The sequence below is a fragment of the Hylobates moloch genome, unplaced genomic scaffold (assembly GCF_009828535.3).
Source record: "Hylobates moloch isolate HMO894 unplaced genomic scaffold, HMol_V3 SCAFFOLD_2, whole genome shotgun sequence".
Classification (NCBI taxonomy): Eukaryota; Metazoa; Chordata; class Mammalia; order Primates; family Hylobatidae; genus Hylobates; species Hylobates moloch.
Genome location: NW_026652277.1, coordinates 25,030,784 through 25,044,539, shown reverse-complemented (window position 1 = coordinate 25,044,539; position 13,756 = coordinate 25,030,784).

Genomic DNA, 13,756 nt, shown 5'->3' with positions numbered 1-13,756 from the left:
TGAGCAGTGAATCAGGAGTGTCAAATGTACTTATTTGGCATAACTCTCTAAACAGTTTCTGCCAAGGCCTATCAGTGTTCTCCATATTCTTAGAAGTAGAGTCCTTAGCGTTTTTGCGTCTAATCATATTAAGCAGACAACTCCAGAAACCCCAAAACCAATGAAAGAACTCCATCCTTAATATTCTGTTCCTTTAGAACCACTCCTGGTACCAAAATCTGTATTAGTCAGGGTTCTCTTAGAGGGACAGAACTAATAGGATATATATATATATATTTTTTTTTTTTTTACTTAATAAACTCATATATATATATATATATATAAATGAGTTATTAAGTATTAACTTACACAATCACAAGGTCCCACAATAGGCTGTCTGCAAGCTGAGGAACAAGGAGAGCCAGTCTGAGTCCCAAAACTGAACAACTTGGAGTCTGATGTTCAAGGGCAGGAAGCATCCAGCATGGGAGAAAGATGTAGGCTGGGGGGCTAGGCCCATCTTGCCTCTTCACGTTTTTCTGCCTGCTTTATATTCACTGGCAGCTGACTAGATGGTGCCCACTCGATTAAGGGTAGATCTGCCTTCCCCCCAGCCTACTGACTCAAATGTTAATCTCCTTGGGCAACAACCTTACAGACACACCCGTGGTCAATATTGCATCTTTCAATCCAATCACATTGACTCTCAGTATTAACCATCACATCCTCAATGGCTGCAAATATCATGAAAATAAAGAACACCATAACTTTTTGTCTCATGATGAAAATCATGAAAAAGTCAAATCAAATCTGGTTCTAATCAAGTCTTCAGGACAATTTATAGGTTTGCAGTTAATGCAGAGGAAAGAGGAAGAGGTGAAAACACCACAAATGCAATTAGTCAAACTGAAACTCTGGAAAACTACATCATTAATGACCTGAGTTTTCAATAATTCAAAGATAGGAAAAAATAAATGAGGAAAAACTAAAGAATAACATAAGATATAAAATAAAAATGGAGCAATTGAAATATTTGAAACATATTTGAACACTGATCCAAACAAAAAAACTTTTTTTAAAATTTATGAGACTATATGGGAAATTTGAAGAGTTTCTGAACTCGATATAAAATACTTACTTTTTTAGTGTGATAAATAGCAGTGTTGTTATATTTTTTAAATAAGTCATTTGAGCGTATATTAGTCCATTTTCCCACTGCTAGAAAGAAATACCCAAGACTGGGTAATTTATAAAAGAAAGAGGTTTAATTGACTCACAGTTTCACATGGCTGGGGAGGCCTCAGGAAAGTTACAATCATGATGGAAGGGGAAGCAAGCATGTCTTACATGGAGGTAGAAGAGCAAACAACAGGAAAAACCGCCACTTATAAAACCACCAGATCTTGTCAGAACTCACTCACTATCACGAGAAGAGCATGGGGAAAACTACTACCATGATCCAATCACCTCCCTCCCTCTATGTCAAGATTACAATTCGAGATGAGATTTGGGTAGGGACACAGAGCCAAAACATATTAGTGAGAAACATGCTGAAAGATTTATCAGTGAAATGGCAATGCCATAAATATTCAGGAACCAAAATTGGGTTCTTGAATATGATAGTAGGAATGGGGGAAAATGGTTGATATGTCTTTCAGAACGCAGAGCAAAAATCCCAAGAGATGGGAAATACAGCATAATTTTTTAGAAAAGAAAGAAAAGAACAATCCAGGAAATCTAACATCCAAGTATTAGAAGTTCTAGGAAGAAAAAAAAAAAACAGAAAACTCACAGAAGGAAATAACCATGGCAATTATTTAATGAAATTTCCTAGAACTGAAATGCTTCCCTGAATGCCTAACTCAACAGATAAAATCAAGCACGGAAAAAGCATAGCACCATGAAGTTTCAGAATACTGTTATATAATAGTTTGAAATTGTTTGGAAACCCTACAAGCCTCTAAAGAGAGGAAGAGTTCATGAACAAAGAGTCAGGAATAAAAATGAATTAGAAGTTGTCAAGAAAAATACTGTGAGTTAGAAGACAAATGGACCAATACCTTTAGAGCTCTGAACGTGTTTTCGGTTAGAATTTGGAATTGCTATATATGCTTTCTGAAGAAAATACTGGAGGATATGTTCTGTGGCAGGCCAGTTCCCCCTGACAATCACACAGACAGGCCCGCCTAGCACTTCAGTTATACAGACTAATTTCCACAGAGCTGCGTTAACATTGAGCAAATAGTTAAGCCTAGGGAAATCAGTGCCCAGACATCAAAGCTGGAAATGAAACATATGGTCAGTAGGAATCTTGCATGGGCTTCTCCCTAACCTGGAGCAAACCAGAATAATAGAGACAGTCTTTCATTCCTAGTGCCAGGACCCATATCTGAGACAGGTCAAGGTAACAGAGGCAGCTGTTTGAATAGATTCATTGGAGAGTCTAAGGCAGCTCTCCAGACAAGCTGTAAAGGACATAAGATAGAAATAATCACTCTGGTACCACAGTAGACAGGCCTTGAAGGTACTGGGGCCCCTTTAATCAGACTTTTGCCTCTGACCTTCTAGTTGAAACAAAATTAGTTACCAATAGACTTAGGCAAATGCTATACTGCATGTAGGCACATAACTCCAACCTATATAAACACTAAGAAAGTTGTAACACTTTGAATTGGTCTGATGGAATTATCTCCAGCCTTCTCCCTGTATCCAGTTACAGCAATAAATTCCCTTCTTTCCTAGTTTGTCTGCTTCTCATTATTGGGCCTTGAGAAAACACAGCCAGATCCAGCTTGGTTCCAGGAACAAAAATTTTGCCGAGCCAGCCAGGAGGCCGCCAAGATGGTGCTGCCTTTGGTTCTGGCAGTTTGCAATGAGACAGTCATGAGGAAACTCCCAGCAGCTGCTGAGTAAGATTGTCCCGGGGACTCTACTGAGGGCTGTTCTGTGAACAAAACCGCACATCCTTTTCATCACCTGGGAAAGAACGGAAGTTTGGCAGAAGCAGACGTGCTCAAAGGGTGAGGAAAACCAGACCATATATTATTTCCTTATCTGGGCTATTAAGCCTTTTGTTCAGTACCATTAGGAAGATAACAGGTCTTTTTGTACTCCCATTTGCTATTTGGTTTGCAGGCCTTTTTCACCTAGGTGCACTTTCTTCTGTGTCTAACTGACACTGTCTCTGTATCCATGTCTATCTGATACTATCTCTGCGTCTGTACCTGCAGCCTTGTTGAATTTAAGATGGGGAATGCTGCTCCCTTCCCCCAGGGAGCCCTCTGGGAAAGATCCTGTTGGATTAGAAACAGTATGGGTACCCTCCCATTACTAAAAAGAAAATGATTTACTATTGTAATATGGTTTAGCCAAAATATGCTTTGGGATCTGCGGAATGGTGGCCAATTTTTGGATCTTTAAGCTGCTTTACTATCTATCAGAACAGTTTTGTCAGTGTCAGGGTAGACAGGCAGAGGAGCCTTATGTACAAGCATTTATGTTACCGCATAATCAAGAGGTCAAAGGAAATAAGCTAATGGTGCAGGGCTCAGACAAGGTTTGTCTCAAGACCCAGGGAGAGGGAGAAAAGGAATTAGAGACTCAACAAGTATTAAACGTGCTTAACCCAGTAGGTGGCGACCCAGAGGGAGCCAATGCCCCGCCGCTCACTCAGAAGGGGGAAGGGCCTTCACCCCTGGAATAGGAGGAGGCTGCAAAAATAGTCTCTCCCTCTCAAAATAGACAAGGCACTAATTTTGACTGGGGAGACACTGAGCCTGGAGCAGGGCAATTTACCCTCCAAAAATATCCTGTGGGAGTCCATCAGCAAGGAGCTCTAGCAGGATATTATTGGGCATATAGTCCTTTTCCATGTCCGATTTACTGAATTGGAAAAATTCCAATTCTTCCTACAGGGTGGATCCCCAGAAAATGACCGAATTGTTTACTGCTATCTTTGCCACCCATCGCCTTACATGGGCTGATGTGCAAGCCCTCCTAAACATCATGCTCACAGCAGATGAGAGAAGGCTAGTGTTAGAAGGCTAGTATTAGAGGAGGCATAGTGCCTTCATGATGAAAGCTCCAATGATAGCCCGGACCCTAAAGAGGCAACTCCCTGAACTGATCCAAATTGGGATCCTAATGAGGCAGGTGGAGCTGGGATGAATCATCTGGAACACTATAGAAAGTGCATCCTAAAGGGCATTGGATCAAGGGTGCCAAGACCTGAAAGTCTGAGCAAAGTACAAGCACTTTAGCAGACACCTACTGAGGACCCCTCAGAATTTATGGAACAGATCTGTCAGACATACAGAAAGTATACAGAGTTAGACCCACAGGACCCTGAAAACATTAGAATGGTGAATATGACCTTTATAGGGCAAAGTGCCCCAGACATTAGGGAGAAACTACAAAAAGTGGAGGGGGCTGTTGGAATGAAGCTTCCCAATTAATCAACATTGCATTCAAGGTATATAACAGCAGGGAGGCCAAGGAAACCAAGGCACTTTGGCAGGCAACTGTACTCCTGGCAGCTGCAGGAGGAAACCCAAAGAGAAAAGGACCCCCAAGGTAGAAAGGGAAAATAAAAAAGGACCAGTATGCTTACTGTCAGGAAATAGGGCACTGGAAGAGAGAGAGACTGCCCCAAGTTAACTCAGAAGGAACCCAGGTCACTTATGGCTGTCAAGCCCAAAAATGAATCTGAGGAAGATTGAGGGTGCCCAAGACTCCCAGCAGCTCCAACTCGAACTGACATCAAAATTTCCCCAAAGGAGCCTTGGTTAAAATTGATACTGGTGCTAGTTATTCAGTAGTTAATACACTAGTCACTAAGCTTTCTGATACTTTCTGTCAATATAGTCAGGGTAAGTGGGCAATTGAAATCAGAACAGTTCCTGCACCCCCTTTCTTGTAAAGCGGGCAACAATTTGATAACTCACCAATTCATTTATGTGCCAGACTGCCTGATACCTTTACTTAGCAGAGATTTACTATGCAAGTTAGAGGCTCAGATCATCTTCCACCCAGAGAAATGTCAGCTATGTCTTCAAATGCCTCCAGAGCATGGACTGCAGCTGCAAGCACTGCTGGTGAGCACTGAGGCCCCACAACTTGAGGTAGAGGCAATTCCTCAAGAAGTCTTCGACAAGGTGAAGCCAGAGGTCTGGGTATCAGACCCACCTGAGAGGGAAATGAATGTGAGTCCAATAAAAAACAAACTGAAGGAAGGGGCCTAACCTGTCCAGAAGAAAGCAATACCCCTTAAAGAAGGAAGTCTTGGAAGTTATCCAGCCAGTATTAATCTGGTTTTTGCAATATGGCTGAATAAGGCCTTGTCAGTCCTCATACAATACTCCTTTCCTGCCATTAAAGAAGCCTCATTCCCATAAGTATAGGTTTGTGCAAGATCGCAGAGCAATTAATGATATTGTGGAAGATGTTCACCCCATCGTGGCTAACCCATACACTATGTTTGCTTCACTACCTAAGGATCTCGAATGGTTTACAGTTCTAGACTTAAAGGATGCCTTCTTTTGCATACCAGTAGAAATAGAAAGCCAACCATTGTTTGCTTTTGAGTGGACAGACCCTGAGACAGCTGCACAGTTTCAATATTGCTGGACTGTGCTCCCTCAAGGGTTTAAAAACTCCCCAACTATATTTGTAGAAGCTTTGATTCAAGACTTGAGAGGCTTACAATTAGAAAATGGGGTGCTACTTCAATATGTGGATGATTTATTGATTTCTGGCACCTCAAAACAAGGATGTCAAGAAAACACTGTAAAGACCCTAAACCACTTGGCAGCTTGTGAATATAAAATTTCAAGTAAGAAGGCCCAAATACATAAGCAAACTGTAGAATACTTAGAGTTTCTGTTGAGCCCTGATAGTGGAAATGCGAAGTGCAATTGCCTCCATCGTGATGCCCACAACCAGGAAGCAACTAAAGGTCTTCCTAGGAATGGCAGGATTTTGTAAAATCTGGAGTCCCAGTCTTAACACAAAAACTGGGAGAAATACTACAGCCAGTGGCCTATTTTTCAAAGCAGCTCCATACTGTGGCTAGGGGCTGACCCCTTGTCTTAGGGCAGTAGTCACGACCTGCCTGGTGCTCAAGGAAGCTGAGAAGCTGACTCTAGGTCAGCCCACCACGATTTCTGTGCCACACTAAGTCTTGGCATTGTTAGAACAAAAGGTGGCTATTGGCTAACAGCGGGCAGATTAGGCTAACATCAGGCTATCCTGCTCTATGACCCTGCAGTGAAACTGCAGACTACTGGAACCTTAAACCCCGTCACTTTGCTGCCACCTACTGGGGAATCAAAGGAACTAATACATGACTGCCTAGAAGTTATTGATCAGGTGTTTTCTAGCCCCCCAGATTTGATGGACGCAGCCCTCTCATGTGCAAACTGGACATTGTTTGCGAACGGGAACAGTTTAGTCATTAATGGAAGAAGGAAAGCTGCTTATGCTGTAGTGAGTCTCAGAGGGAACAGAGGCAAGAACTCTCCCAACGGGGACTTCTGCACAGAAAGCTCAGTTAATCACCCTTACCAGAGCCTTGCAACTGTCCCACAGTAAGAGTGCCAACATCTACACTGATTCCAAATACGCCTTCATAATAGTCCATGCACAGGGTGCTATCTGCAAAGAAGGGGGCCTACCGAAGGCTGACAATACTGAAATCAAACATGCAAAGCAAGTGTTAGAGCTACCAGAGGCAATAAAGGCCCCAAGAGAAATAGCTGTTATGCATTGCCCAGGCCATCAGCGCAACAATTCTGAAGTAGCTAGGGGAAATGCTTTCTTAGATTACACAGCCAGGCATCTAGCCAGCTCCAATGTTGAACTCCTGGCTCCTTTAATTCCCCAAATAGATTTGGCAGCCTTCAAACCTAGGTACAGTCTTGAGGATGAAAAGTTTACCAAGGACAAAGGGTTTATTCAGGATGAAAAATGACTGGAAATTGAACGACAAAGGCCTAATTTGGGTGTCAGAGATAAAATTCTTTCATCCTATCCTTTCTCTTTACACCTAGTATTGTTTCTGCACCCACTGCTAACCTCTTTCCACAATGGGAACAGGACTATGCAGACAGGCTCCAGCAGGATTCCTGTTTGGTCTGTGTCCTGTTATCCCTTTCTGGCACCACCGTGGTGGGTCTCACCTATGCAAGGGAAAAATTGGAGACATTTACAAGTCTTCCTGGATTTAAAACACTGGACCGGGTCACAAATGATGGGAGTGACTAAGGCAAATGTGTCAGAATGGCTGCACAACTTTAAATGACCCAGAACATGGGCCTTTCCTTCACCCAATACTAAAATATATTCATGATGGCACACCTTTTGGGCAAGATGCCTCGTTAACCTTCGTATAGAAGTATATGAAAAGAAAAGGAATGAGGGCCCATTTAGAAAGTATAATCCTACAATGCCACTTTTGTACTAAAAATGAGCCCAACAACCATAATACAGGACAGCCTGGACAGCAAGGGAGAGGGAAACAACCACTAGAGAACTGGCAAATTGACTTTACTCAAATGCTACCTGCCCCGGGAGGGTACAAATATCTCCTAGTTCCGGTGGACACCTTCTCAGGCTAGGTAGAGGCATACCCATGCTGCTCTAAGCGGCAACAGAGGTAGTTAAGGTACTGCTGAAGGAAATCATTCCTCGATATGGGTTTCCTGACATTGTCCAGAGTGATAATGGACCTTCATTTACATAGGAAATAGCCCAACAAGTAAGTAAAGTGCTAGGGATAAAACGGAAGCTACACACAGCCTGGAGGCCTCAGTCCTCCAGACAAACTGAAAGAATGAATCATACCTTAAAAACAACCCTCGCCAAGCTATGTCAGGAAACACAGCTAAAGTGGCTTCAGTTGCTTGGGATTGCTCTGCTCCAGGTAAGAATAGCTCCCAGAAGTGGGATCAAATGAAGTCCCTATGAAATCATTTTCAGGAGGCCTTTTGCAGCCAACTTGTCCTGGGTGGCTAGAATGTCTCCAGACAAGGAACTAGCTATTAAAACTTATGCCACTCACTTGGAACAAACTCTTAACCCCTTGCATAAATTTGCTTCTAACAGAAATGTCATAGACTCTGTGGGAGCCCACCACCCGTTCCAGTCTGGTGATCAAGTGCTGCGGAAGGAATGGAAGGAAGCTGGTCCTGCCCAACAACTACAAGAGAAATAGGAAGAGCCCTATGACGGGCTGTTGACTACCAACTCAGCACTGAAACTAGCAGACATCAAACCTTGGGTTCATCATATGTGGGTAAAGAAATTCCAGTCACCCAATAACTCTACCACCTGTAGCCACTCAATGGGAGGCAGAGCCCCTAGAGGACCTGAAGTTTCTATTCAGAAAACGATAAGACTTTCTTTTATCCTATTCTTTCTCTTTATACCTAGTATTGTTTCTGCACACACTGCTAACCTCTTTCTACAATGGGCACAGGACTATGCAGACAGCCTCCAGCAGTATTCCTGTTGGGTCTGTGGCCTGTTACCCCTTTCTAGCACCACAGGTTTACTGTGGTGGGTCTCACCTATGCAAGGGAAAGATTAGAGACATTTACAAGTCTTCCTGGATTTAAAACACTTGACTGGGTCACAAATGATGGGAGTGACTAGGGCAAACGTGTCAGAATGGTCCATAAACACAACTTTAAATGACCCTTTAAATGACATGAAAAACCATTCTTGATTAACAAAACAAGAGACGAAGTTATAGCACTAGCTACTCTCTTGTTAGAACCAAAAGTGCCCATCCAAACTTTTAAACCGCAATGTTTGATACCAGAGTGGCTTTCTCCAAGTTCGGGATGGGCTCATATGGTTAACCACCTCTACCGGGCACTTGAGTCAACTAGCCCCCTTGTGTTGGGAACAATGAAACCACTCCCTTGACCACTGGCCCAATGCCACATGGGTTATGGGATAGATTCTCCCAGATCGGTGCCAACATATTATAGCACTCCAGCAAAGGGATGCATTTGCTACAGATTGGTCTCAGTGGCCCGGCCTAAAGATTGGGAGCAACGGCCCAGTATGCTCCCAACAGGACTCAATGGCTTTGTGGCACCAATGTGTGGCCCTGGCTCCCTGTGGGCTGGCTAGGACGCTGCACTCTAGGCCTCCCATGAGCACAAGGCTGCTGGGTAAAAAAAAAAAAAAAAAAATCCAACCCGTTTTCCACATATGATTAATAGGTGGACTAGGTCAGTCTTTCATTAGTATGATCATCTGGCTACAATATTCATGCCCTCAGTAGGGCTAAGAACTGTTATATGGCACATAGAAACCCTAGCTAACTTTACCAAAAGGGCTTTGAATGACAGCCTCCAGATCATCTCTCTAATAAATACTGAAATGTGTCACATGCAGAAGGCTATTCTACAAAACCGAATGGCCTTGGACATCCTTACTGCAACTCAAGGGGGAACTTGTGCCGTCATCAAAACTGAATGCCAGATAACTCTGGCAACATCTCCCTGGCATTAAAAGATACGCACCAGCAAATTCAGGCCATCTCCAGCCCAGAGCTGTCACTAAATGTTTTCTTGCATCATGGTTTGGTGGAAGGCCCTCTTGGTAGCAGAAAATTCTGACGTTCTTAGCCATTATCCTAGCCGTAGTTGTCACTTTATGCTGTGGAACGTATTGCTACTGGGTGCTGTTTCAGAACATTCCTTGGACTCATGCAGTTATGTTTCAACAGGTGCTACCCCTAAGACCCCGAAATGAAAAATACTTCAGAGAACAGGTGGACCTCTTCCACTCCAACCCCATGTTCAAGAACCCCTGACGATGACCCCTCTCAGCAGGAAGCAGCCAGAATTATCACAACATCCAGTACCCCAGCAGCTCCTCTGCACAAGCATGACAGAAATCATGCACAAATTGACAGTGGGGATTGTGGCAGGCCAATTCTCCCTGACAATCCCACAGAAAAGTCTGTATGACAATTGCACAGACAGGCCTACATAGCACTTCAGTTACACAGACTAATTTCCACAGAGCTGCCTTAACATTGAGCAAATAGTTAAGCCTAGGGAAATCAGTGCCCAGACATCGAAGCTAGAAATGAAACATATGGTCAGTAGGAGGCTTGCATGGGCTTCTCCCTAACCTAGAGCAAACCAAAATAAAGAGACAGTCTTGCATTTCTAGTGCCAGGACCCATCTGGGGTCGATGAAATCTGAGACAAGTCAAGGCAAGAGAGGCAGCTGTTTAAATAAATTCACTGGAGCGCCTCAGGCAGATCTCCAGACCAAGCTGTAAAGGAGATAAGATAGAAGTCATCAGTGTTGTACCACAGTAGACAGGCCTTGAAGGTACTGGGGCCCTTTTAATCAGCCTTAGCAAGTATTTTTGCCTCTGATCTTCTAGTCGAAACAAAATTAACTACCAATAGATTTAGACAAATGCTATACTGCATGTAGGCACATAACCCCAACCTATATAAACACTAAGAAAATTGTAACACTTTGAGTTGGTCTGATGGAATTATCTCTGGCCTTCTACCTGTATCCTGTTACAGCAAGAAATTCCCTTCTTCCCTAGTTTGTTTGCTTCCCATTATTGGGCCACGAGAAAACGCAGCCAGACCTGGCTTGGTTCCAGGAACATGTTCCACAAAAAATGAAAGAAGAAAACATGGCATTCGGAAAACAAGAATTTTTACACTGGAGACAGCTGAAGGGAATCCCCAGACTGATGGAAGGGAATCCCAGGATGACTCTGTGTCCCAGGTCTAGAGGGTGATCAGTGAGATGGCTCTCAGAGAGGTCAGAAGCCCTCAGAGACCTTGTCTGAAAAAAATGAAATTGATAGAGTATCCATTAGGAATAACCATATTAAAAATGATTCAGACAACAGGCAATAGTTCAGGGTTAAATTCGTGATAACTACTTAAAGTCATCAAAAAGGACACATTTATGCTACCCTCTCTGTACAAACTGTTTTTCAGGGGAAACAAATAGTTGATAAAGGAAAAGTTTGTACTGACAGAAGAATTTTAGCTAATGCAGAAAAAATACTGGATTTATTATATTTATTTATTTATTTATTTATTTTTGAGACAGAGTCTCGCTCTGTTGCCCAGGCTGGAGTGCAGTGGCGTGATCTCGGCTCACTGCAAGCTCCGCCTCCCGGGTTCATGCCATTCTCCTGCCTCAGCCTCCCAAGTAGCTGGGACTACAGGTGCCTGCCACCACGCCCGGCTAATTTTTTGAAAAATACTGGATTTAAAAAACACCATTTAAAATACGTTATGAAGTAATATTAACAGATATAGGCAATGATCATCAGTGTGTGCTAAAAAGTATTAGATGAAAGGTAGGAAAGAAAATTTTATAATGAGGGGATCAGGCTGACACCACCTGCATCCACTGGTCAATCTTAGCATCTCTAAAACTGAGATGCCAAATATCTTGTGCCTTATAATGTGACAAAATTAGCTGTGCTCAGCATTGATTGTCTTAGTTTGGATTGTTTAAGAAGCAGGCCTGGGGAGAAGGATTCTAGTACAATAATTTGTTTGGGAGGTGATCCTACAAGATTCCACTAGTGGAGTAGGAAAGTGATACAGGGACAGGAAGGAAACCAATAGTGTTTCACCAAAGAGGCATCCTAGGGCCAGGCGTGGTGGCTCAGGCCTGTAATCCCAGCACTTTGGGAGGCGGATTGCTTGAGCCCAGAAGTTGCTTGAGCCCAGAAGTTGGAGACCAACCTGGCCAACATGAGGAAACCCCCTCTCTACAAAATATGCAAAAATTAACTGGGCGTGGTGGTGCACACCTGTAGTCCCAGCTACTCAAGAGGCTGAGGCAGGAGAATTGCTTGAACCCAGAAGGCAGAGGTTGCAGTGAGCCATGTTCATTCCACTGCACTCCAGCCTGGGACAAGCAAGACACCGTCTCAAAAAAAAGACATCATGGGAAACTGAAGCTTAATCCCACTAGGGAACACTAAGAAACAGCATTGAACATACGCCTCAGAGTATATTACCTAAGAGGAGAGGGAGTTGGGGTATTTATGCAACACTCTTCAGTTGTTAGTCAAGGACTACTCTCAGGGAATATTCATTCCCTCGTATTTTTGGATTGCATGCACATAGGTCAAGAAGACACTGGTCCCAAAGGAAGCCCTCATGCAAAGAAATGGAACTATTCACAGGTGGAAGTCAGAATGGTATTTGCCATGATAGTAGGAATTAAGGGGAAATGGGTGGGCACCAGCAGTGTTTCCTGTACTGTCCATGAAGTATTCCTTAAAAAAATAAATAAGTAAATAGCATGGATATATTTCTGTAATGCTTCTCTTTTTTTACACAAGAAGTTACTATTTTTTAAGAAGAGAAAAAACAACAAAGAATTCCACAAGGAAAACTATACATATGTACACAAACATGTATATGTACATACAAACATTCAGAGGAAAAATATTGTGCCGAAAGCAAAGGTAATGATGGTTTTACTACATAGCTCAGTTCTAAGTCATACATAGTCATGATAATGTAAACTATGACTATAAACCTTAACAAGATTACAGTATAACTAGATGAAAAATTTGAAGGGATATGAGAATAAGTATGTGTGTGTGGTGGTGCTGGAAGGAGAGGAGAAATAAATTTTCACTTTCTGTTGTGAGAAACCAATAACTAATGCTTCTAAGGTCTGAATGTTTGTGTCACCTTATGATTCACATGTTGAAATCCTACCCCATGCCCAAAGTGATGGAATAGGAGATGGGGCCTACCCATTCAAGTCTCTGGGACCTGCCAGAGGATTTCTAGGTCAGTCTGAGAAAATTACCCCTCTAGTCAAGCAGTTTCATTTTACCAATGGCTCAGCAAAACTGTGAAGGTATATCTTCTCCACCAAGGCAATTTACTCGAATAAAAGCATGGTAAGAGGAATAGGGCTTAAAGAAACCTTGAAATATCACTTATTAATTTCATCTGAAGCATTTCCTTGTGGATAACATAGTCACTTTTTTTCTTAGAAAAAAGCCCCCAAATAATGAATTTTATAAGTCCAGGTTACTAAAAATTATGTTATTAAATTATGGCTTGCCTGTAATTTGAAGGAGCTCTTCACAGTGAGTGGAAATAACTTCCTAGAATTCTAGGTTTCTACCAGTTATGTGGCCTTGAGTAAACCATGTAACTTCCATGAACCTCAGCTTTCTGATCTGTAAGATAAGGGCTGGAGGTGTAAATTTATCTCACGATATTCTTTCTGCTCTAAAATTATTCTAGGTTCTTAATTTAGGTGCCAGTAATATCTGAGAATAGTAATGTAATGAAAACCACAAATGGTCTTGTACCACTTACTCTATGTAAAACATTGTCTTAATATTAATAATTTCTCTATGTTAAAGTAACTCAGTAGTAAGTAATGAGATGCAGCATGTATTCTTTTCCCTGGCTTCTTTTAGTATAATTATTATGAAATTCATCCAGTGTTTTCATGTGTATCAGTAGTTCATTCCATTTTATTGCTGAATAGTATTTCTATGGATATACCATGATTTGTTTATTCTTTCATCTTTTGATGGACATTTGGGTCATTTCAGTTTGGGGCTGTTGCAAATAGAGTTGCCATGAACATTCATATACAAATCTTTGTGTGGACATAGGCTTCCTTTTCCCTGGGTAGACCTAGCAGAGGAATCACTGGGCCATATGATAGGTGTATGTTTAATTTTTGTAGAAACTGCCAGAACTGCTTTCCAAAGTGGTTGTACAATTTAACA